The sequence below is a fragment of the Lissotriton vulgaris genome, chromosome 3_1 (assembly GCF_964263255.1).
Source record: "Lissotriton vulgaris chromosome 3_1, aLisVul1.2, whole genome shotgun sequence".
Taxonomy (NCBI): Eukaryota; Metazoa; Chordata; class Amphibia; order Caudata; family Salamandridae; genus Lissotriton; species Lissotriton vulgaris.
Genome location: NC_141689.1, coordinates 1,745,952,779 through 1,745,975,571, shown reverse-complemented (window position 1 = coordinate 1,745,975,571; position 22,793 = coordinate 1,745,952,779). Strand labels below are relative to the sequence as shown.

The window sequence follows — 22,793 nt, the reverse complement described above, 5'->3', positions numbered from 1 at the left end:
AGGTATTTTAGTTATAAAGGCGCTTCTTCTCGTCAGATCCTTTGCCTAAAGATGTAAAATGAAGGGGGGAACACTGTGTACCACTTTAATGCTTTCAACATGCAGCTGCCAAGTTGCTTTCTGATCTTACCTGCTGTTCCGATAACATTCCATTGGCGGAACGTGACGTGGGAACGCCACATTATTCTGCGTCATAAAATAAGTCTGCGTTTCCCGTCCCAGCCTGGGACATCAGACTGTCAGGGAAATGGAAACAGGTCAGCTGGCGATATCCTGAGGAGATTCATAAAATATCAAGGTAAATGAATATTTCCAACACATTTCTACTATTTTAAACGACGTACCTATTAGTTGTTTCAAGTCTGCATTTTGTTTAGAAAATGTTTGTATCAGATTTTGCGACCTGGCGCTGGTTAGATAACACGACGAACAAGGGTGGAGACCTGAGAGTTAAACGACCAGCACACCTACTCCTAAAATGTACTTTTAGCTGCCAAGTGGCCCGTTATTTAATGTGACGCCTTAAGCCTGTCCTGGCTTTTTTTCACCCAACAGCAGATCGCACTCAAGGACATCTATGTTAATTATTTAATTTACATACCTATTGTCTGATATAGAGAAAACTCCACCCACCAGGGTTTCAGAGTGCAGGACAATGCATATTTGACAACAGAAAGTCATCCACATATGATCGGTAACTACTGACCAAACGTTGCTTGCCTATGTGCAACATTTGCCGAAATGTTTACAGAGGTAATGATTTACAAAACTAATGTGTACATGCAGTTCAGGTAAGTGAGGCGGGTTAGTGAATACAAAAAGAAGGTACACCTACAGTGATTTTAACACCACATTCGTGTTGTGCACCTCGGCAAAGAATACACAATCGCCGAGATAAGAGAGAAGAAAAGTGAAGCATGCGTATATAAGGCTGATGTGTGAAAGTCCCGCGGATATTATAGAACGATGAGATAAGAGAAATACATAGAAGTCAGTTGGAAACCTGCAATAAAATCAAATTTTTGGTCACAAATGGAAGGGAGAAAGAAAGGTTACAGGCGCATTAAATAAACAGAGAGGGCAATAAATGGCAGATCAACCATAAAGAGAGCACATGTTGGCAATTTCATTATAGAGACGTACTGACACACTGAGTACAGATAGGGAGAGTCTAGTAGGGATGAAAGTGAAGGCCAAAGATTTGAGGCCACCATATTTTTAATTTTATATGCACACCACAATTTCGAGAAATTGTAATCTTTATCTGTGTGTGGTAGAATGCATAGCACATTGTATTTAGTGGACGCTTTTTTTTAGATTGGTCTCAAATGATACAGCTCCAGACGTTTAGATGAGACCCATGTTTAATAGTATAAACACAAGGTATTCAGTACAGGATGCAGAACAACTTCCCTTCCAAGGTAGTCACCTCCAACTGTCTCCTATTCCATACACTTCCATGGATATACTGCCTTCTACATTCTACATTACACCACCACCTTCCACACTCCCTTCTACTTTTATCTTCCGTACACATCGACTGCACCTTCCTCACATGTCCACTGTACCAACACTTAACAAAAGCTACACATCAACTAAATAGAAAATACCAGGAGCAATTACTTCCCCCAAAACAAAATAATTGAACTTACCAGGAGCTAAGATAGTCCTTTCTAGTCTCTCCAAACAAGCATTCCTACCCCGTGTCATTCATCTGCGTGCAAACTAAATTCTCCATGGTAACACATATCCAAAATACATTGCTTTCATCATCCTTACCCACCATTCGCTTTTCGATCTCACTCCCACCCTGACACAATAAGGCTTTCTTCCCATTACAGGAATGCCCATCCTCAACACTTACTGCTAACCTTAACACTTGCACTATCCTCTGGGGGTCCCACCAGTTAGCTTTTCTTTTGTTCACCATATTCAGCTTCTTAATATAACTAAGTGGACAACTTTGGCTTTGGGCCTAAACGTGAGACACAGCCTCCTGTCAATATAACTTCTCATCCTCTCTTGATACTTCTTAACCCTTCTACATTATTTCCACATCATTCACTTCGGTCACCTCACCTCTAGTCTCCTGCGCATACACCAACCGAATGAACTAGTAGTGGGTTTCCTCCTCCTTAGCAATTCAATAGGAGATCTCCCTCTGACAGAGTTCGGTGTAGTTCTTCCATAGGAAAACAATGTGACCTCAGTGATTTCCTCCAAAACATTCCTGATTGCAGCACAAGCTGAATGGATTCTTCCACAGCTCTATACTTCTGTTCTTTCCCAATTGCCTCCCGTTTGTATAATACCTCTCTTGAATGTCTGATATCACTAGATCTCTGAAAATCTTACATTTTGGCCAAGACAAATTGTACTTCATTATCACGGATTAATTCCTACAGAATTCTTTTTCAAGAAGACATTCTAAAAACCTAATAAGCGCCTCTGTGGTGACACTTCCTATCATACGTACCTCTGGCTATTCTGGGTATACAATCAATCAGAACTATGGCATACTATTCCTTCAGTGGAAGCATACAGAAAAGACCCATGATATCAATAGCAAATTTCCTCAAGGGACTGCTATGTAATTATATTCTATGACCTTCCTTTTGGTGCACTAAATATCAGTATGTCATTGATGCCATAAGTGTAACTTTCCCCCATAACCCTTACAGAGGAATAATTTTCTCTCCCCTAATGACAAAGCCATTACAAGTCGACAATCGCTTTTTCACTTTCCAACTCGAAATAGTTGCTTCATAGAAGTCTCTCCTCTGGTCACCCTTGTACTTTAAACTTAATTCCTTATTTTAAAGTTTCACCCTGTGTTATTTCATTCAGCCAAGGCTCCTCTGACAGACTCATACCATGTTTACCTATACATTCCTCTAAAACGTGTTCATAAGAGAATGTAAATTTGCACTACTCCTCTTCCACAGCCATGTCACCTGAACTTGAAAGTAACCTAGACAATTCATCTCTCTGCTCATTCAATCTTACTGGGACATATTCCACTCTATCATTATAAGAATGCAGTTTAGACGATAATCTTATTAACTTTGATGTCAGAGCTATTCCTCCCCCTTGCAGTTAAAATATTCACCAAAGGTTGGTGATCAGTGTGAATCTCGAACGTAGTGTTCCAAAGAATGCTCTGCAGCCCTGGTGCAGCATAACAGTTCCAGCTCAATGACCGAATATTTGTTTTCTGCAAGATGCAGAGCTTGAGACCCACAAGGTATACCAAGCCCTAAAACGTGTTGTTCTGCATAAGCGTAGACCTTAAAATGTAACCAAATGCATTCATAGCCAAAATAAACACCTTTTGTGCCTCAAACGATTTCAAACATGGTGCCATCAGTGTTTCATGTTTGATGATTTCAAAACTCCTCCCTGGTTCTTGTCCCGAAACACATCTGACGTGTTCCAGTTGAGTAATTCTCTAGAAATCTAAAATAAAATTGGGTAAGGACCAAAAAGGGCAGTAAACGTTTCTTGTATACTGGAGGAGGTACCATTTTGATCTCCTCCGCATGATCTTCTTTCAGTTGGACACCACCCCTGGTTATCCTGTGCTCCAAGTACTCTACCTCACTCCTTTCAAACTTAAACTTGCTGCATTTAACTGTTACGCCCGTATTCTGAAGTGCTAATGGTATGTTCACCAAATGTACATCATGTTCTTTGTTGTTACTTCAAAACTCCCGAATGTCAAGTCAAAGTCAAATTTATGTTTATTTAGATCATAATCTTTAAACAAGCACAAATAGACAGTTACCAATTTTAAAATATTCTTCAAAAAGGGATAAAAGGAAATAGTTACAATTAAAAGTGTTCCTCAGCCGATTAAAAATCATCCACACATTATATCCTTAACTTAAGAGCAAACACCGACTATCGTTTTTTGGATGATCCTTACTCTTTAAAAGATATAAATACATGAAAACAACCCTTTTCACTTAAACAGTCTGTATAATTCAAAACATTCCTAAAGCTTATTCCCCCCTTGCTTGGAATCTCTGTACTGCCTTTATATAGTTCCCTAGGACAATTGCAATTTCGATAGAGGGCATATCTGTAAGGAGATTGACCGCCTGCACCCGTGTTCTTGTATCATATTTTAGAAATATTGGGCGCAGCCATAGTTTAGGCAGTTATAATATATTTCGGCAATCCAACAGGATGTGCACTATATCCCCTTTTGTGCCCAGGCCACATTTCAATTCCATTTATGGTCTAACATTTTCAGTTTAACTTCTTTACTTATCAACCACTGGTTGATCCCGATTCTCATCCTCAGTATCTCCTGCCTATAGCAGCGATTTGGTAGGATATCCAGGTAGGGGAACCAGTTTTCCTTTGACCAGGAATGCATCATAAATTCTACTGATTTTTTCTCTTAGTTAGATATTCTATATCAGCCCTTCCTGAAACTGATTGCCCATTTACTTTCAAATCGCTCTTAGTACAAACTATTTGTTGGGATTCTTGGCACATGCCCACCTCTAAACATTCACATGCCTGCACCATTTTTTTCCTGCACCATTTTGCCCATTTTAGGTTGCTATTTTGAACCTCTTTCCTACACCATTGTGCAATTATTTGGCCTTTTACGTTTTCTAAACGTTTCCAAAATCTAACCACCGTTGTTCGTACTTGCACACCCCAAGATTTTATTCCTATTTCGGTTCTTATTGCTTGAACCATCGATGATTGAGGGAGGGATAAAAGGGTTTTCAAACATTTCCCTTCCTCCAGGTCCCAGACTCCCTTACCGCTCAACTAAAGGATTTCTGCACCGTAGAGGACTTGCGGGGGTATCATTGCACTAAAGGTTTTTAGTAAGAGGCGGTGGGACATATCCCCGTAATCCCGGTTAAACATTTTTAAACCGGAGATTGATGTGTATGCTTTTGCTTTTTGGGCTTCCAGATGAGTGTGTCAGCTTAGTGTCTTATCGAACCACATCCCTAGGTATCAATATTCATTAACTATTTCCAATTTAAGATCATCTAAAAACCAATTCAACTTAATTACCTTTTTCCCAAAGCATAACATTTTTGTCTTGTCTAAATTGACTGGTAAAAATTTCCTTGCGCAGTATTCATTAAAGGATTTCAGCTTTCTTTGGACACCTGGCTCAGTCTGGTCCACTATTACCAGGTCATCCGCATATAAAAGACATGGCACCTTTTTCCCATCCATTTTTGGGCTTGCACTACCCTCTACCTCTAAACAGGCGGGTAAATCAGAGAGGAAAATGGAGAATAACTGAGGGGCCAGAACGAAGCCCTGTCTCAGGCCATTTGCTATGGGTATTGTTTGCGTTAATGACCCCTCTGTATCCCTAATTACCTGGGCACAATTACCTCGGTGTAGTTCTTTTATTATCGTCAACAGGTCTTTAGGTATATTTTTCTCGATAAGGATTTCCCATAGGCAATCCCGATCTACTGAGTCAAACGCTGCTCGGAAGTCAACGAAACAACAACAAAGCTTGCCATTTTGTTCCGTTGACTTCCCCGCCATTGCCCATAGTGCAAAGCAGTGGTCTATCGTGGAGTGCCCTTCTCTAAATCCTCCCTGTTCAACAGGTATAATTGAAAACTCCTCGACCCAAGTATTTAGTTGATTTAACACAATTTTTGATAATACCTTCTCCCCTATATCTAAGAGGTTGATCAATCTGTACTTTTGTGGTCCGTCCATACTACCTTTTTTATGGATTGGCCTGATTACAGAGCCTTTCCAGTTCAGTGGCATTAAGCCTTCTGTTAATATTATATGGAACATCTGGGAGAAAAATCTTGCCCACCACTTTAGCTCTGATTTTAATATTATTGCGGGGAGATTGTCAGGCCCTGCAGCACGAGTTAACTTCAGTTCCCTTATTGTGTTTTCTACTTGTTGTTCGTTAAAATCTAGCTTTAAGTCTTCTGATATTTCCTGCCAGGGTTGGGAATCTGTGGCTCTTTGGGGATCCCATGCCCCATACACCTCCCTTAGATACTTTTCCCAGGCTGTTTCACTGACGACACATTTTATTTCTCCATCTGTTGGGGCTGAAGCTGCCTTTACCAGTTTCCAGAATTGTCTTAGATTTTTATTTTCAATTGATTCTAACAGATCCATCAAGCATTTCTCTTTGTATGACCTTTTTGCATCGGTAACCATTTTTTAAAATTCGGCTTTCAACTTATTTAAATATTTTTGTCTTTCTTTAGTGTAGTTTTTCCTTTGTCTTCTTGAAAGTGCCCTTATCTCCCATTTTTTAGATTGGCAGTCAGTAGAGAACCATTTCGCTCGGCTAACTAGGATTTTTGTGCCCTTTCTTTTGTCCTTTTTTAATTCTATTCTAAGACAATGAACTACTTGGGCTATCTTTTCTATAAACCATTCCAGTTTTGTACTCCCGAGATCTTCTGGTTCAACTTTCAGTTGAAAGGCCTTTAGTTTTTCTTGATACTCCTCAGTTAGTCTTGTCATTCGTTTGGGGTAATCAATTTCTTGGGGGATCACTTTCTCTCTGGACTCCCACCTTCCCCCATATATCCTTAAATGCAGAGGCGCGTGGTCATTGATTTCGCTTTGTTGTAACTTGAATTCCCGTACTAGAGGGAAATTCCAAGCTAACATAAAAATGTAGTCAATTGGACAGTTCTGTGCCCCTATTTTGAAGGTCTTCCCTGCCGGGCAGTCTGTTTGAACTCTTCCATTTAGGCAAAAAAGGCCCTTCCCCCCCAACAGATTTGCTAATTCCAGATCCTGTTTCGAGGGATCGCATACTGGGAAGCAAGCATAATTTATTCCAAAGGCATCCAACGATTCTTTATTCCAGAGATCGGACTTCTTTGGGTGTAGCTTATGGTTGAAATCCCCCCTAATGATCAATATATCTGATGCATATTTTTCGAGTAGGGAGTCAATGTCCTCTTTAAAATACCCCATCTCGATCGCATACTCTGCCGCATTATCCCACTGCATATATACGTTTATAACAATCACCATTTCGAAATTCTTTTCCAAGATTAAAAGGTCTAATCTACAAGCCAGTAGCCATTTGCATTACACATTTAGCTGGGTTACGTCTTTTAGTACTTTTGTTGAGACTAGGGTCATTAAGCCCCCTGATGCACGGCCCACTCTTTTTCTCTCAGCCGGTCGGTTTAGTTGTAAGTAACCCTCGATGAAGGGGGTTTCGTCGCAAGTCCAATTCTATTGTAGGCAGGTAATTTCCACCTTTTTTACTACTTTATTTATACTCTCTTATTTACGCTCATTGCCTAATCCATTTACGTTCCATGTCAAGAGACTAAGACTATGCGACACCCCTCCATCCTATTCTACCTCACTTAGGCCACCGTCTTCACCCCTTCCCTCCATGTAGCTCTCGAAGGGTTCTCCCAAATCACTTCTTTGACTCCAATTATCCCATGAGTCATTCTTTCCTGTGTTATTTACCACTATGTTCAGGCGGCTACCATCTTCTATGTTATCTCTTAAAAGCTTCACCTGTCTCCTCCCCAGACCTGCATGGCACTTTAGAAAGCTGCTACCCGGGATTACTTTTCCCTTTACTTCCCTCTCTGGAATTACCCTTATTCCTGCTTGTATTATCTCGCTAGTAGCTTTTACAATTGCCATTTTTACCAGATCCGAGTATAGTAGCACTTTTGTTATTTCCTTACCAGACGTATTTTTTATGAAGCCCACCTGTCTCAGGTCTTTTGAGCCAATCCCCCTCAGGCTTATGCATTTAGAAAAGGAGGTCAGAATCTGAGCCCTATTTAATGGGTTCATTTTCCTCAATTTCTTTCCCATTTGGCCCGCTTGTGCCGATCTCAGATACACCCATTTGTTGTTATCCACCTCTGATACAATCCTAGGGGTCACTGATTTTATCTGACTACCCTTTGCCCACCCTTGGGGCCTCATTTTACTTTCCACGCCTACTAAGACTTGGGCTTGTGATGTTTTATCTAAGTTACCAATCCTCTGATGTATTTGGTGTTGTCCCCCTAAGGATGGGTTTACTCTCTGATTTACAGGTTTAGTTTTTGGAGATATCTCGTATAAACCCTTACTACTCGGACTCTTTTTTTGTACCCTTGAAGTGTTATTTTTCCTTTCTGATTGCGGGGGTCTGCTCGGTACATAGTTCAGGGCAGAGGCATTTAGACTTATCTGTTCCTCGCCCTCCTTTTCCTTCCCTTTTCCTCTGATTATTGTTTTTAAGGCCGGCTTCTTACCTGCCCTGCTTTTAGTGAGTACCCTTACATATTTGCAACGCTTTTTTATCAGCATAGGTCGTTTAGATATATATACATTATCTTGTACCTCAGCCGGTTCGCTCACTATATTTTGTTCTATGGGCATGGGAGTGGTTACTGGTCTTAACATATGCGGCATCTGACCCTTGATTCCTACCAGCTCCTCTTCCATTTTTTTTAAAAACACCTTTTGCGATTTTAAAAATCCATTATTCAGCATTGTTACTTCTAAGATTCCCTGCAGTGTTTTCTGTAACATCAATAGTATGTCCATCATGGATGATGTGGGTGATGCAGATATGTCCGGGTCCTGTGGATAGTTCCCTCCCGAAATATCTTGGCTTCCTTTCCTTAAGTCGTCCTGCTGGTGCATTACTTGATTGGATGAAGCCCCCTACAGAATTTGAGGTGAAAAAAGTTTAGGGGATGATGAGAGGCGTGGTTCTGCCATTTGGAGATTTTGACTCAGGAGGGAGAGATTTATCAGCAGGGGGTCCCCCAATTCTTCTTCAATTTCTTCCTCTGGGGGCCCTTCCATGTCTTTCCCCATCCGGCTCTCCTCCTCCGGGCCTGCGTTTTTTCCCTTCTCCGCCCGGTGCTCCTCAAATTCCAAGTTTATTACAGGTAACTCTGTGGTTTTGTAGTGTTTCCCTACAAAGTCCTTTACTGATTTATGAGCTATCGTGCTATCTTTCCGGTTAAATGTTGAGGTGCAACCTGTTTTGGCTTGCAGAGCTATTTTTGTGGCCATTTTATCTTTCATCTTCTTACGTCGCACCTTGCTATTATCTTCAGCAGAAGCCTGACTTTCCTGGCTCACTTCCAAAGTCCTTGATTCATCCCTTAACTCACTCCTCTCTGCACTTTCTTCGAGAGCTTCCTTGCGCGACTTTTGTTTTCTTTTCTGGGCCATCCTTCTTTAATCTTAGGTCTACTTTTACTCAGGTGTTGCTGCTGCTATTCCCTATGTACTCCCAGTTCACATTTTGTTTATATTATTAGAATGGGGAGGTACTATATACTTTCCCTCATACAATCACTTTCACATTCACTTCCCTCTGTTGTGCCGTTTTAACTGCCAGCCTGCCTTGCAGCACTTTGGTTCGCTTACTTTCTTTCTGGTCTCCTTCAGGTCTCCTTCCCTGCACAGAGACGTAGTGCTGATGGGCTTGGGTTTTGTTGCCCTGCGCTCGTTTGTCCACGGGTGCTCCTCGGGTGCCACCACTTCACTATAGTACAGGTACTCCCGTGCCTGTCCCCCCCCCCCCTCGCCGAACCGCTATATCGCGCCTGGTTGAGTCGGGCAGTGCACGCAGTTCAAGGCAGGCTCTGGGGGGTCTCTGTCGTCTCTCTGTGATTTGGACAGGGTTTATTCAAGCTCTTAGACACAAAAATTGCCAGCTTCTTCCGCATTCTCACCGGATCAGCAGCCGCTTTGCTGCCGCGTTTTGCTGTACCGTCCTTGCATCCTAGCTTGTCGATCAGCTAGCTCTGCGCTCGGACGCCGGATCTGCGCATGTTCTGCACGTTCTACTCCGCAGCTCCGCACTCCTCGTCCTCGCGTCGTCAGGCTGGCAGGGCACGACAGAGTGGAGTCACGTCAGAGAGACAACACTCTGACAGATTCCCTCACAGTGGGTTTAGTTGAAGGTTGCAGAGAGCATTCATTTTATATAAATTTTATATTAATGTTTGAAAAACAGCCACAACACTTGCCACACCAAACAGTATTCTTTTGCACTGAAATACAGCCTCTATATGATGAAGGCTTGTAGGAAAGTGGGTTTTTTGTGGCAGTAACCCCTCACTTTTTGCCAGATTTCTGATGCACTTTGCCAATCAGGTTCCCAGGGCCTGTGTTCTTTTCCAAAATTGTCAATCAATCAATCAATCAATACATTTATAGAGCGCACTACTCACCCGTGAGGGTCTCAAGGCGCTGAAGGGAGGGGGGTGCTGTTACTGCTCGAATAGCCAGGTCTTGAGGTGCTTCCTGAAGGTGAGGTGGTCCTGGGTCAGTCGTAGGTGTGCGGGGAGGGAGTTCCATGTCTTGGCGGCCAGGTAGGAGAAGGATCTTCCTCCGGTTGTGGTTCTGCGGATCCGTGGGACGATGGCGAGGGCGAGGCTGGCGGAGCGGAGCTGGCAGGTGGGAGTGTAGAACGATAGGCGGTTGTTGAGGTATTCGGGGCCCAGGTCGTGGAGCGCTTTGTGTGCATGGGTGAGGAGCCTGAACGTGATCCTCTTGCTGACGGGGAGCCAGTGCAGGTTTCTCAGGTGGGGAGTTATGTGGCTGCGGCGAGGGATGTCGAGGATGAGTTGTGCTGAGGCGTTCTGTATGCGCTGAAGTCGTTTCTGAAGTTTGTCTGTGGTTCCTGCGTACAGGGCGTTCCCGTAGTCCAGTCGGCTGGTGACGAGGGCCTGGGTGACTGTCTTTCTGGTTTCGGTGGGGATCCACCGGAAGATCTTTCGGAGAATGCGCAGGGTGTTGAAGCATGACGATGAGATGGCGTTGACTTGTTTGGTCATCGGGAAGGAGGAGCCCAGGATGAATCCCAGGTTGCGAGCGTGGTCCGTGGGTGTCGGTGCAGCACCGTGGGCCACCAGGAGTCGTCCCAGGCGGATGGCGATTGTCCGAGGATGAGGACCTCTGTTTTGTCTGAGTTGAGTTTCAGACGGCTGAGCTTCATCCATTCCGCAACGTCTTTCATTCCTTCCTGGAGATTGGTTTTGGCGGTGGCTGGGTCTTTGGTAAGGGAGAGTATCAGCTGGGTGTCGTCGGCGTAGGAGATGATGTTGAGGTTGTGATTGCGGGCGATGGCAGCGAGGGGGCTCATGTAGATATTGAAAAGGGTTGGGCTGAGCGAGGAGCCTTGGGGTACACCGCAGATGATCTTGGTGGCTGTGGAGCGGAAGGGAGGGAGGCGGACTCTCTGGGTTCTGTCGGAGAGGAACGAGGTGATCCAGTCCAGAGCTTTTCCTTGGATCCCAGTGTTGTTGAGGCGGGTTATTAGGGTGCGGTGGCAGACAGTATCGAAGGTGGCCGAGAGATCTAGGAGGATGAGAGCGGTTGTATCCCCGTTGTCCATCAGGGTCCTGATGTCGTCGGTGGCTGCGATGAGGGCGGTCTCGGTGCTATGGTTGGCTCGGAATCCGGACTGGGATGGGTCGAGCGAGTTGTTTGCTTCGAGGAATGCAGTCAGTTGTTTGTTGACGGTCTTCTCGATGACTTTAGCCGGGAAGGGAAGGAGAGAGATAGGGCGAAAGTTCTTGAGGTCTTTTGGGTCGGCTGAGGGTTTCTTCAGTAGGGCGTTGATCTCTGGAAGGAGGAGTTGTTTATGATGTTCCGGAGGTGGGATGCGATGATGGCGTCGGCTTTGTTGAGGATGTGGTGAGGGCATAGGTCAGAGGGGGAGCCGGAGTGGATGGTGTTCATGACATGGGTGGTGTCTTCAGTGCTGCCGGGGGTCCAGGCGCTGAGGGTGGTGGGTGTGATTGTTGGTTCGGTGGCTGGAGGCGGGGTTTGGGTGCTGAAGCTGTCGTGTATGTCTGCGATCTTGCGGTAGAAGAACGTGGCGAGGGAGTTGCAGAGGTCTTGCGACGGTGCAATGTCGTTGTTGCTGGCCCTGGGGTTGGAGAGTTCCTTTACGATGTTGAAGAGTTCCTTGTTGTTGTGGGTGTTGTTGTCCAGCCGGTCTTTGAACGATGTCCTTTTGGTGGTGCGGATCAGCTGGTGGTGTTCGCGAGTGGCGTTCTTGAGGGCTGTCATGTTTTCTGTTGTCTGTTCGTGGCGCCAGGTTTTTTCGAGGGTTCGGCAGGATTTCTTTGAGGCTTTGAGGGCGTCGGTGAACCACGTCGTTTTCCTGTTGCTGGTCTTACCTGGGGGGTTCTTGAGAGGAGCGAGGTCGTCGGCGCAGTTGGTGATCCATTGTGCGAGGTTCTGGGCTGCGTTGTTGGTGTCAGGGGTGTCGACTGGTGGGTTCTGGCTCAGCGATGTGATTAGCTGGTCTGTGTTGACTTTGCTCCAGCATCTGCGGGGGATCTGTTGCGTGTGGTGGTGGGATGTAGTCTTCTTGAAAGTGAAGTCGATGCAGCTGTGGTCTGTCCAGTGTAGTCCGGTGGTGTGGCTGAAGGAGACGTGGTTGCTTGCGGTACCTTTGGACCCCCAATTGTCACCTCTCTGGCCACATGTAAGTCCCTTGTAAAAGGTAACATGGGTACCAAGGGCAATGTGAACAGGGAAGACCTCTAAGGGCTTCAGCACATATTGTGCCACACTTAGAGGTCATGTACCTTAACACACACACATTGCCATTGCAGTCTACTTTTTTTGGTGCATATAAAAGTGAAGAGTCGACATGGCTCACATACGTGTGTGTCATGCCTGCAACCCACTGCCTATGGTATAGGTAAGACACCCCTCTAGCTGGGTGCATTATACCACTGGTGAGGGTACAGTTGCCTGAGCACTGAAACCATACAATGTCTAAGTCCATTCTTAGACATTGTAAGTGCAGTAAAGCCATAAAGAGTATATGGTCTGGGAGTTTGTCATTACGACCTCCACAGCACCATAATGGCTTTAATGAATTCTGGAAAGTTTGGTATCAAACTTCTCAGCATAATAAACCCACACTGATGCCAGTGTGGGATTTATTACACCATGCACTTAGAGGGATTCTTAGAGACCCTGGTCAAATCAATGGATAAAAAGAATCTGACCTTCAGAAGCTGAAGATAAGAATCCTGCAAATTTGGTAGTGGGTATCTGTCCGGCTATATTGCCTTATTGAGGCATCTTAAATTGATGTAAAGTCTTAATTTGTGTGAACTCTTTAAGGAAATTATGACTGGAGACAACCAGTAGAAACTCTTGGTGGGTTAAATGATGTACCTAGAACACAAATCTTTAGGTACTTCTTTCAGCCTTGGTACTTTCCTGATTGTTTGCCTTACTGCTTACCTTCATTTCTTCTAATAATACAGTGTTTAAACCTATTACGCTTGCCAGGCTTATTCCTAAACACACTTCCAACCTCTCTTTCCCAGTGACCCATATTTTTTCACTCTCCTGCCCAAGCGCCTGGATACCCTCTCGGGTGATTAGTGCACTATACAAATCAATATAACATGACATAACATGATTCACCACATTTGCTGTGTACACAGGAGGGTCAGCCCTTTGGACTAATCTCATACCCCATTCCTCCTGTTACAGCTATCGGAAAATTGCTTCTACTTTCAGGGGTGCATAAAATCTGTCCTCTTTGTTCGGCTTCCCTTAAAGCATAAATCTGCCCAAACAAACCCTTCTAGTTCTCCCTTACAGCTGGTATAGCTTACTGGGTGGATGTCTGAATAAGTTTATCACCTAGCTAGAGCTTTTTAAATGATGGCCTACCCATTGTTGGGTATGATGTGCAGGAATCCACCATGACATTCACACCTAAACCAACCAATCATCAAGATGTCATGCCTGGGTAGATCAATTCCCCTCATTACTCACACAATTCAAACTACAGCCACTCACTGTTTCATGAGCCACTCATCCAAAATTTACCTTTTCTGTTGTTGCAGTGATTGCAAAATACATCCAATGTTGGGCAATTGTTAATGTTGGCAAAGTGATTAAAACTACTACACCTGTAACATAATCCCTTTACTTTTCCTCAATTCCTATTGTTAACCCTTCCGTCGCACCTCCCTTCTCTATTCCACTCATCACCTTTCCATTTTTCACTATATTATGCTACCCCAAGTTATATTATGAATGTCTTGCACATATTTTTCTGAACATTCTACTACTATAGCTACATTTATTTTCCCCTTAAAAATGGTAGTAGTTCTTGCCCAAAATCATTCTTGCATCTTCTTAGACTATGGGCCTGATTACGAGTTTGCTGGTGCCAGAGCAGGGTGGCATGCCACTGCCCCGCTCCCAGACCGCCAAACTCGACTGCCAGACGCCTGCCAGATTAAGAGTTTCTTCGCTGTTTGACAGGCGGTCCTTTGAAAAAGGCACCACAATGGGAACGCCAAAGCAAGTTCCTGCACAGAATGGACTATCAAGTCCATGCCGTGCAGGAACTGGGCGGAATGCAGAGAGGGGAGCACACCATGTGCCCTCCCACATGCATCCGCCCGGCCTGAGGCACCAGGAGGTCCTGTAGCGCCCCTTTGTTTCCCCCTCTCCTCACTTTTCACAGCGGGCTCACTGCCGTGAAAAGTGAGGTGGGCAGGAAACTCGTGCAATGCTTGGCAGTGCCACAGCAGCACTGCCGGAGATTGCAGATCTCTGGTGGTTGTGGCAGCCCCTCACGATCCCACTGCCGCACTCGTAATGCGGTTGTCGGACCACTAGTGCAGCGGTTCACACTTCCATCACACCTTTATTTCCCATCAAAATCTGGTCTCCTAAGACTTGGTTGTATGTCATGTGTTAAAAATCACAAATTTCAACCATGATTTTTAACACTACATATTGATCAACCAACTCTATATCCTTCTTTTTCCTTGAATACACTTTCTAGTGTTCAAAGACTCAATTAACTTTCTTCCCCTAGCTCTCTTGCAATTGATAGATAGCAATCTAATACACATTCAACCTTGCTACAATCTCCAAAGGGTTAAAACATTTAAATTCTTAAAGCCAAATGTGCATAGACAATGTTTCACATGGTGCCTGTCTGATGTGTTTATCCATGTTCCTCTAAGATATCAAGGTAAGCCAACTTAATCCTGAGAGGTCCTGCTTCTGTGTACACATGGTTCTGGCCTGCCGTTTGAGACAACCTTCCCTTTACTAGGGAGTACCCAGAGCTCTTCAAGAATGTTCTGTCACTTACAGGGAGGTTATCATTTCTACAGACTCCAGACTGATGTATTAATCAAATTAGTCTCTGCCCTTTCGCATTCCACAGACACATAGCCTGTCTTTTGGGCACATGATTTTGATACCAAGTGAACACCGCTGACATACCACACACACACTTTGTCTACCATCGCAGCACGCCTGACATTCAGTCACCACCACAAACATGCTTGTGGGCTGGGCTATTTCTTCCCACAAGGGAGGTTTGTCCACTTTCAGAACTTTTATTGGTCTTTCACAGTCCCACCCTTAAAGCTGTGTGTACATCTATACCACGCAGCCGTGTCTGCCAGAAGACCTCATCAGCAGCCTTGTCAAACGTGGAGGAGTCTTCGATGTCCCTTCCAATTGTGCTCAGCCATGCCAGTGGGGCTAGGAGCAGAAAGCAGTGCTTGGCTTTCAAGGCATTGCAGGGAAAGGGACCCCTTTTCCTCAGAACACACCTAAAAAAATGTGTACCAGCTAAAAATTTAAGATCAGCGCAATCACATCTATTAGTAGTACCAAGGTATAAGGAGTTGCGCTGGGGGGGAAGAAGTTTCATAATGGGAACAGCTAAGGTGTGGAACCCTCTCCCTCTACAGATTAAAAATAGCAACTCATTGATGAAGTTTAGAGGCCAATTGAAGACCTGGCTATTTAAAAACGAATCCTTCATCTCGTATGGCATCAGTCGGTTACTGAGTTTCCTTTAGATAAGGTTAGCGCCAAGACGCCCTAGGGCATACGTCGCGCTCTATAAAATGCAAAATCAAATCAAATCAAATCAGAACAGAAGTTACTTTTGGAACTTGCTTTGGGGCTATGAAAGTAGAAAGTGGGAAAATTCACCCTAGCTTTACTGGCTTCTCGCAAGCATCCAAAACGTAATAGGGGTTGTTTGGGAGGAAAGTCAAGCAGTAATGGGTGACTTCATGCACTGAAGTGGTTGGCGGCTGATGTTAGGCTTCCACCAGACAGGAATGGGAGCCATGCACATGCCCAGCGTGACAGCAGTCAACTGAATAAGACTGAAGGTGATGGGGAAGTGGCTTCCTCCTGGAAGTATTCCCTCCTGCCCCACACTGAAAGAGGATCCCCTATGCTAGTATTTATTCTAATGGAGGAACTGTACGGAGAACAATGTCAGTAATGCTTTTCAGTGTATTAAAGTGGCACACATCATGACGTTTGTGAAAATGTTGAAACATTTCTGGAAACATGGATGTTTAGTTACCTTATAATATATCCACAGACACACCACATCTTTTTTTTTTAAACACACTTCATTGTATAGGGCATCCATATGCTTGCTAAAAAACATATTACACTTTATTTTAATGATTCAAATAAACTCTGCAAGCAATAGCAGATATTTACTAATGGAGGATTTAACATAAGCACTAAAGCTCCCTTTAGCTTTGGCCGTATAAATGTAAGGTGAGAAGAAAAATAAATTATTCACATCTTGTACAAAAGTATTACAATACTGACAACATGCGTACACACAAGAAACCCTTTTTTAGTCAAGTGTTGTCTCTTAATAGGAGAGAACCAGATTTAAATTTCATAAAAATTCTGCATACAAAAAAACAGAGATTTTCTGATAAATAAAACGGCATTAGCCCACATCTTTAAAGTGCACAGATTTGTTTGTGGTTTTTCTCTGAAGTAACCCTGTATTTTCTGCCTTTTGCTGGACCTTCTATTTTTGCTGGTGTTAGAACTCTGCATACTTGAACCCTGTTAACCAGTAGTAAAGTGCCTGTGCTCACCCCTTTAAAATGGTTGAATTGGCATGTTCCCAATAGGTGCATTTAACTTGCATATAAGTCTCTAGTATATGATGCAAAATGTACCCAGGGCCTGTAAGTTGAAAGCCACTAGTGGACTGCTTCACCTATTGCACCATGCACTACAGTAACCGTGTAAACTGTGGCTTCAGGCTTACTATTATAGTCTGACTGGCAGTTTAAGCACTGTAATTTGACCTGTCAAACTAGACCCTTTTGACAGGTCTACAACCTCCCTTTTAAATATAAATAAGTCACCTATTTGTAGGCCTTGTCGGGCACATGACAGGGCACATATTATTTAAAGTGGGTTGTGTAGACATTTAATGTCCTTACATTGGGTACCACCCAAAATCTATTTTCTCTGTGGGAAGACTGGCTGGCCCATAAAGAAATCTAGAGTAGTAATTAAAATCCTAATACTGTATCTCGGGAACAGGACTAGCTAGAAAAATAATTGATCATATGTTTTTTATAGCTATTCCAAATTCAATTCAATGGTAAAGTTGGATTTTAAGTACATATTAGGGAAAAGTAACTTTTAGAAAGTATCCTTTTGCCTGCCTGAAGTACCCGGAGGCTAAATTTGCTTTGCTCTCCCACTTCTACCAACCAGTAATTAGAATTTAAATAGGTGTGAAGAATGTGCAAAGTGCCTCAAGGAGCAAACAATAGGTTGACCTGAATGGGCAGAGATGACTCGTCTGAACTTGACAAAATATGTAGAGTGGTGCTGTGAGCATCCTTTATGACAGCACAGCACCAAATCCTGCTTGAATGTCAAATCCTGATTAACAGGTCTGCTTGGTTTATTTATAACACTGGGGTTGCATTTGAAATGAAGAAAAACAGGTTTGACCACACAAACTACGCTCTTTGCAAGAGCAATGATCCACTAGCCCTTCCCTCCACATCCTGTTCTATTTCCCTTGCAGAAGGTCACCTCCTGGCCCTTCCCTCAATGTCCCATTCTATGTCTATTGCAGTAGGTGACCCTTGTCCCTTCCCTCCATGTCCCAAACTGAAAGAGCCATTTACTGTACCTATCTTCCACTTATTCCCACAGTTTGTGTCTGTGCTCACCCCCTCCTTTTTCTAAAGGAAATAACCTCCTCCAGGTCCAGCCTTGCTACCTTCATTGTTTTAGGTGGGGCTCAAAGTCTTGTGAGAATGAAAACTCAGTGAGATGTGGCGGGCATCTCGGGTGCGGTATTAGAAATACTGCGCCCCATTTCTTGAGCCTTTACTTGGCTTCAAGATTTCCTGCAAGCAAGACCTTCAATCCTTATTCCTTACTAGATCTACAACTTACCTGTTTACAGCATAGCTGTGGTCCTTAGAACCTTCAAGAGACTCCCTGAACATTTTTTTGTCGTCTGCTCGTGCATTCTTGGCACCTGCAAAACAAACCAAAAGACAGAGACTTGTCAACACCAATTAACTGCACAATTATTAAATGATATGGTCAGTGCACTGGACCCATAGCAATTTATGGAGAGTGAGCAATTGAACAATACTTTAAGAACTGCTTACAGGCAAAGATTTCTATTGAAAGAGACAAATCTTCTTTATTAACCTGAGCTACACACTTTAGTACTACACAAGGACCTGTACCTGCAGGAATTCCTCTATATGATGTAATAGAGAATCTGAGAAGCATTGGCTGTTTATACACAATATCAAGAATCTCTTTGCTTGAAGAAATAGTTGGTTCAGGACCCTACCTAACCATGAGGCAATCCCTTGACGCAGGAACAAGAACCAGAGAAAACCAGATCCAGAGGAGACGAGAGGCTCTTGAATCCAGTATTCCTTCTCTATCTCACTCTAAACCACTTGGGATTCAATCACTACCACTCGTGAATAAGGAGTGTTGAGGGTTTATCTTGAGGGGATTGGAAGGACTCTCTTTGCTCCTACTGAATACCTGATGTTCAGGTGAGTGGAACTTTGACAAGAGGATGCCAGAGCAATTCCTGTGCAGCCACTGTCTGGTTGCTGCTTTTCCCACCTAACATCTGTCTCTAGATATGACATATAACTTTTACCCATAGATACAAGGGTGTTGAGCTCAGGTAATTTAGTGACTTTTTGAGGGTTCACCTTGACAACGGTTGTGATTATTCCTTGAGGTGGGTAGATACGCAATCCTAACATTAATTTGATTACTTATAATTCATATACAGTGTTCAAAGTCATCTTGTTAGATTTTTATTTTCACTATTCTTTTTAACCTCAAACTTAGGAATGTGACATTGTTGTGCGTACATTTCTCTTGACTCGTGAGACTCAATTGATTTAGGCAAAAACTAAATGCCTTAGTAAAGGCATAACTCTTGTTTATATCCTGGCGAAGTACATGCTGATATATTTTTGAGTTGATTTTCAGGACTGGTAAGTAAACACTTCCAAAGTTTATATTCTATAGAAGAGTACTTTATCAAGCACTTATCAATTGAGTTTCTGCATCATATAATGCCACTGATGGAATTGTAGCAATGTAGGCTAAAAGTGACTGTATATTTCTGTGGCTTGCTGATCTGAAAAATGTCTGCAGGCTATAACTGATATATTTTGCTTTGGAGAGTTGACCCTAACATGATTTACCCATGATAAATTATTAAATCTATCCACACCTAAATAAGTATAATATTCTACTATTTCAAATTGAATTCCTTAATAGTACAAGTACCTTAATGTTTTTAAACTTAATGGAACCTCAATCATTATTTTAGTTTTCCTCTCATTTACTGATTGATTATGTTGTTCAGAGAAGGAGGCCAGTTTTCCATAACTGCTCTAGAACCCTATTGGAGTAATAGACATTAAGAGTAAGCCATCAGTATACAGTACAGTAAAAACCACAAAAAATCAGAGGAATACAACTCCCATGAGTCCAAGCACAGGACAAAAGCCCGCCAATCAGATGTTTCAGGCACCACATAGGAACATCCCCAAGAAACAGCACTTCTCTTTCTTTTTTGCGGAAAGCTCAATCACAATATTCTCATCACTAATGGTCTTGTTTCTGTTTGGCATTTGTAAAGAACAGAACCCATCAAAAACACTCATTAACCCTTTAACTGCTGCCGTCGGCCTTTGGCCGTCGCGAGCACTACCTCGCTGGTGCTGCGAACCTCCAACGGCCGACGCGGCCCCGCCCACTACACGGAACCGCCGCACTGCCACGAAAAAACGGCCGCGGCTAAAGTGTTAAAACATCAGAGACAATGCAAGACAGCTTTGCATAACAACTGTATTATAACACACTGTAATGAAATATAAATAGCATATGATCAACTTCCAAACTGGACAAAGCCAAATCTTTGAGCTTATTGTATGATGATCTTATAATAAAAAACATACTTACTCTCCAACAAATTCAAAGACTTCTAAGTATCAAGTTGGTGAAAATGACTATGTTCTTCCTCGAATGGGACAATCCTTGACTAAAGGCTCCTTTTATGCTCATTTAAAGCATACTTCCAACGAAGAAGGTCATGCTCATAATGGGCTTAAAATAAGAGATTCTAAAAGTTTAGTCTGACGTCCAGTCAACTGCCCTTACCATATTCTCCAGCCATCCTCTCACGTAGAAAGTCGTAGAGGCCCTAGCCCCCCTGACGGAATGTGCACCAAACAAGGAGGTATTAATGTTAGCTTCAGCCATCACCAGCTGCCCCATCTGGCTTTTGTTGGAGTAGAAACTGGCCTAAAAGTTTTTTTCACCACAATCATTACTTGTCTCCTACCTGCCGGTCTGACCTCCTCTGTTAATGCTCCATAGGCTGTCACACACTTGACCACACAAAGCTTAGGGTGATCTGGAAAAGACGGGGAATGCAATGTTCTGAATCGATCTTGGTTTTCCAAAACACCGTAAATGTAACACCATCTGGCTAAACAGTCTGGAGGACACATTCAAAGCCCTTACATCTGAAACTCACACAAAAGAAGCATTAAAGCTGTGCCAGCTTTAATGGTTCTTTTTTGATAGCTAGGAATTATACTGACAGGATAGACAAAGATGAAAAACCAAATTGACGTCCCAGAAACAGGAATGATTGCATTCCATTGGGTTTAGAATGGTGGTCGCTTCTCAATAACTTCCAGTGTTCCCTCACCGGGACCCTGTGTCATGGTTTGTTGCCGGCTGATATTGCTGACCTGACCGTAGTGATCTCATGGTATCCTGACCATTCTGAGACAAATCGGACAGAACATTCAAAATGTGCACTATCTCTTTGACCATGGGTCCCAGAAAGCAACGGATTCACCAGGAAAACTCATACAGCTTAGAGGTAGAGTCCCCCCATGTCTCCCTGATAAGGTTTGAAGCTTACTTCAAAAACCCTAGGACATGCCAACGTTTCTAGTAATCTTCCATGCCATGAGCTTGATTGACCCATCCAGCACAAACTGGTGTGAGTAGCCCCTGGCGTCAGTTAACATGTTTGGACTCAGAGAAAGTAGGACTGGATAAACCATAGAAGGTTCTAGAAGAAATTGATGCCATGCTTGAGACCTCCAAACCAGAGTTACCATGATCAGGGATACCTTCTAACACCTGACTTGAGTTGTCAACCTGGTGATCATTGAGAAAGGCGGGAACTCATAACCATGGACTTGCTCCAGTCTTGCATAAACGTGTCCTTTCCCAAATACCAGGGATCCATCCTTCAACTAAAAATTGTGGAAGCTGGGGTTCAAGGCAGTAAGGGAACAGGGTACAGTTTACACATGCTTACATTTTTTCAAATGTTTGGAATTTCAGTCCACAATGTGATTGCATTTCTCTGGGAGGTACTCTGCCTGGATCAAGATCTTTCTGTCTAGTCAGCAGTGCCAAATCTCTCTGACAATATCTGTCAACAACTTTGATCTTGTACTACAGAGGGAATTGATGTACTAGACGTCCAACACATTGTCGATTTTGAGCAGGATGGAGCATGACACCTTGTCCCTTGTGAGAGAGTGCACAGCGAAGAAGCCTGCAAGCAGTTCTGCTAGTTCAAAATAATTTACAAATTTTTGACTAAACACAAGAAAATCATACAAAAAAGAGCTCCGAAAAGGTACAAATAAATATACATTAAAACAGTATATGAAGAAATAAACATTATGCATTATAAATTAGTTTCAAATATAATTGATAAAGTACCTAAGATACTAAAATGTGGACTCTGTAATAAATATAAAAAGAGGACAAATTAAACAAATCTATACATAGAAATAAATAGAGCTACTAAACTTTAAATAATAAACTTAATCCTAGAACAGGTAATAACCATATTAAAACATATTAAGTGATGTACACCAAAACAATCATCAAGCGGCTTCCCAAAATGTGATAATACAGATTGAGACCTGATACTGTCAATTTGGCACCTCTCCTAGTAAAAATTATCCATGCCTACCACGCATGGATTGACAATAGTGAGGTATTTTTCCAATTAGCAGTAATTGATTTTAAAGCTGCAGATATTAGGAAATCAAAACGTTTGCTATTTCTAGTCGACAGTTTGATATAGAGCAAAGTGGATTTACATATTACTACAGTATATGATAATGTATCTGTGATATGCAATATTTTAGTAATAACCTGTCAAACTTCTTTCCAGAATTTAGTAACAATACGACATTCATATAGCATATGTCTTAATGAGCCTGTAGGTAAAGAACAATTCCAACAATTAGATGAATTTAAAAGTGTTGCCTTATATAATCTCAAAGGGGTCCATAGATCATTAAAGAGTAAAAAAGAATTAGTTTGATATAGAGATACAGGTTCCCAACCCGAAACGGAATTCAACCAAATTTTCCTCCATATAGCTAAAGATAATGACAATTCAAATGTATAAACCCCTGTCAATTGCA

General features: G+C 42.9%; 1 protein-coding gene across 1 annotated transcript in view; it reads left to right on the top strand.

Moving 5' to 3' along the window:
• The first annotated feature begins 225 nt into the window (after positions 1-225).
• LOC147728398 (la-related protein 1B-like) overlaps positions 226-22,793 on the top strand; it is a 287,012-nt gene continuing 264,444 nt past the window's right edge. The window contains exon 1 of the mRNA XM_086963793.1: positions 226-298. The gene's annotated coding sequence lies outside the window, so the exon portion shown is untranslated. The remainder of the gene's footprint in view (positions 299-22,793) is intronic.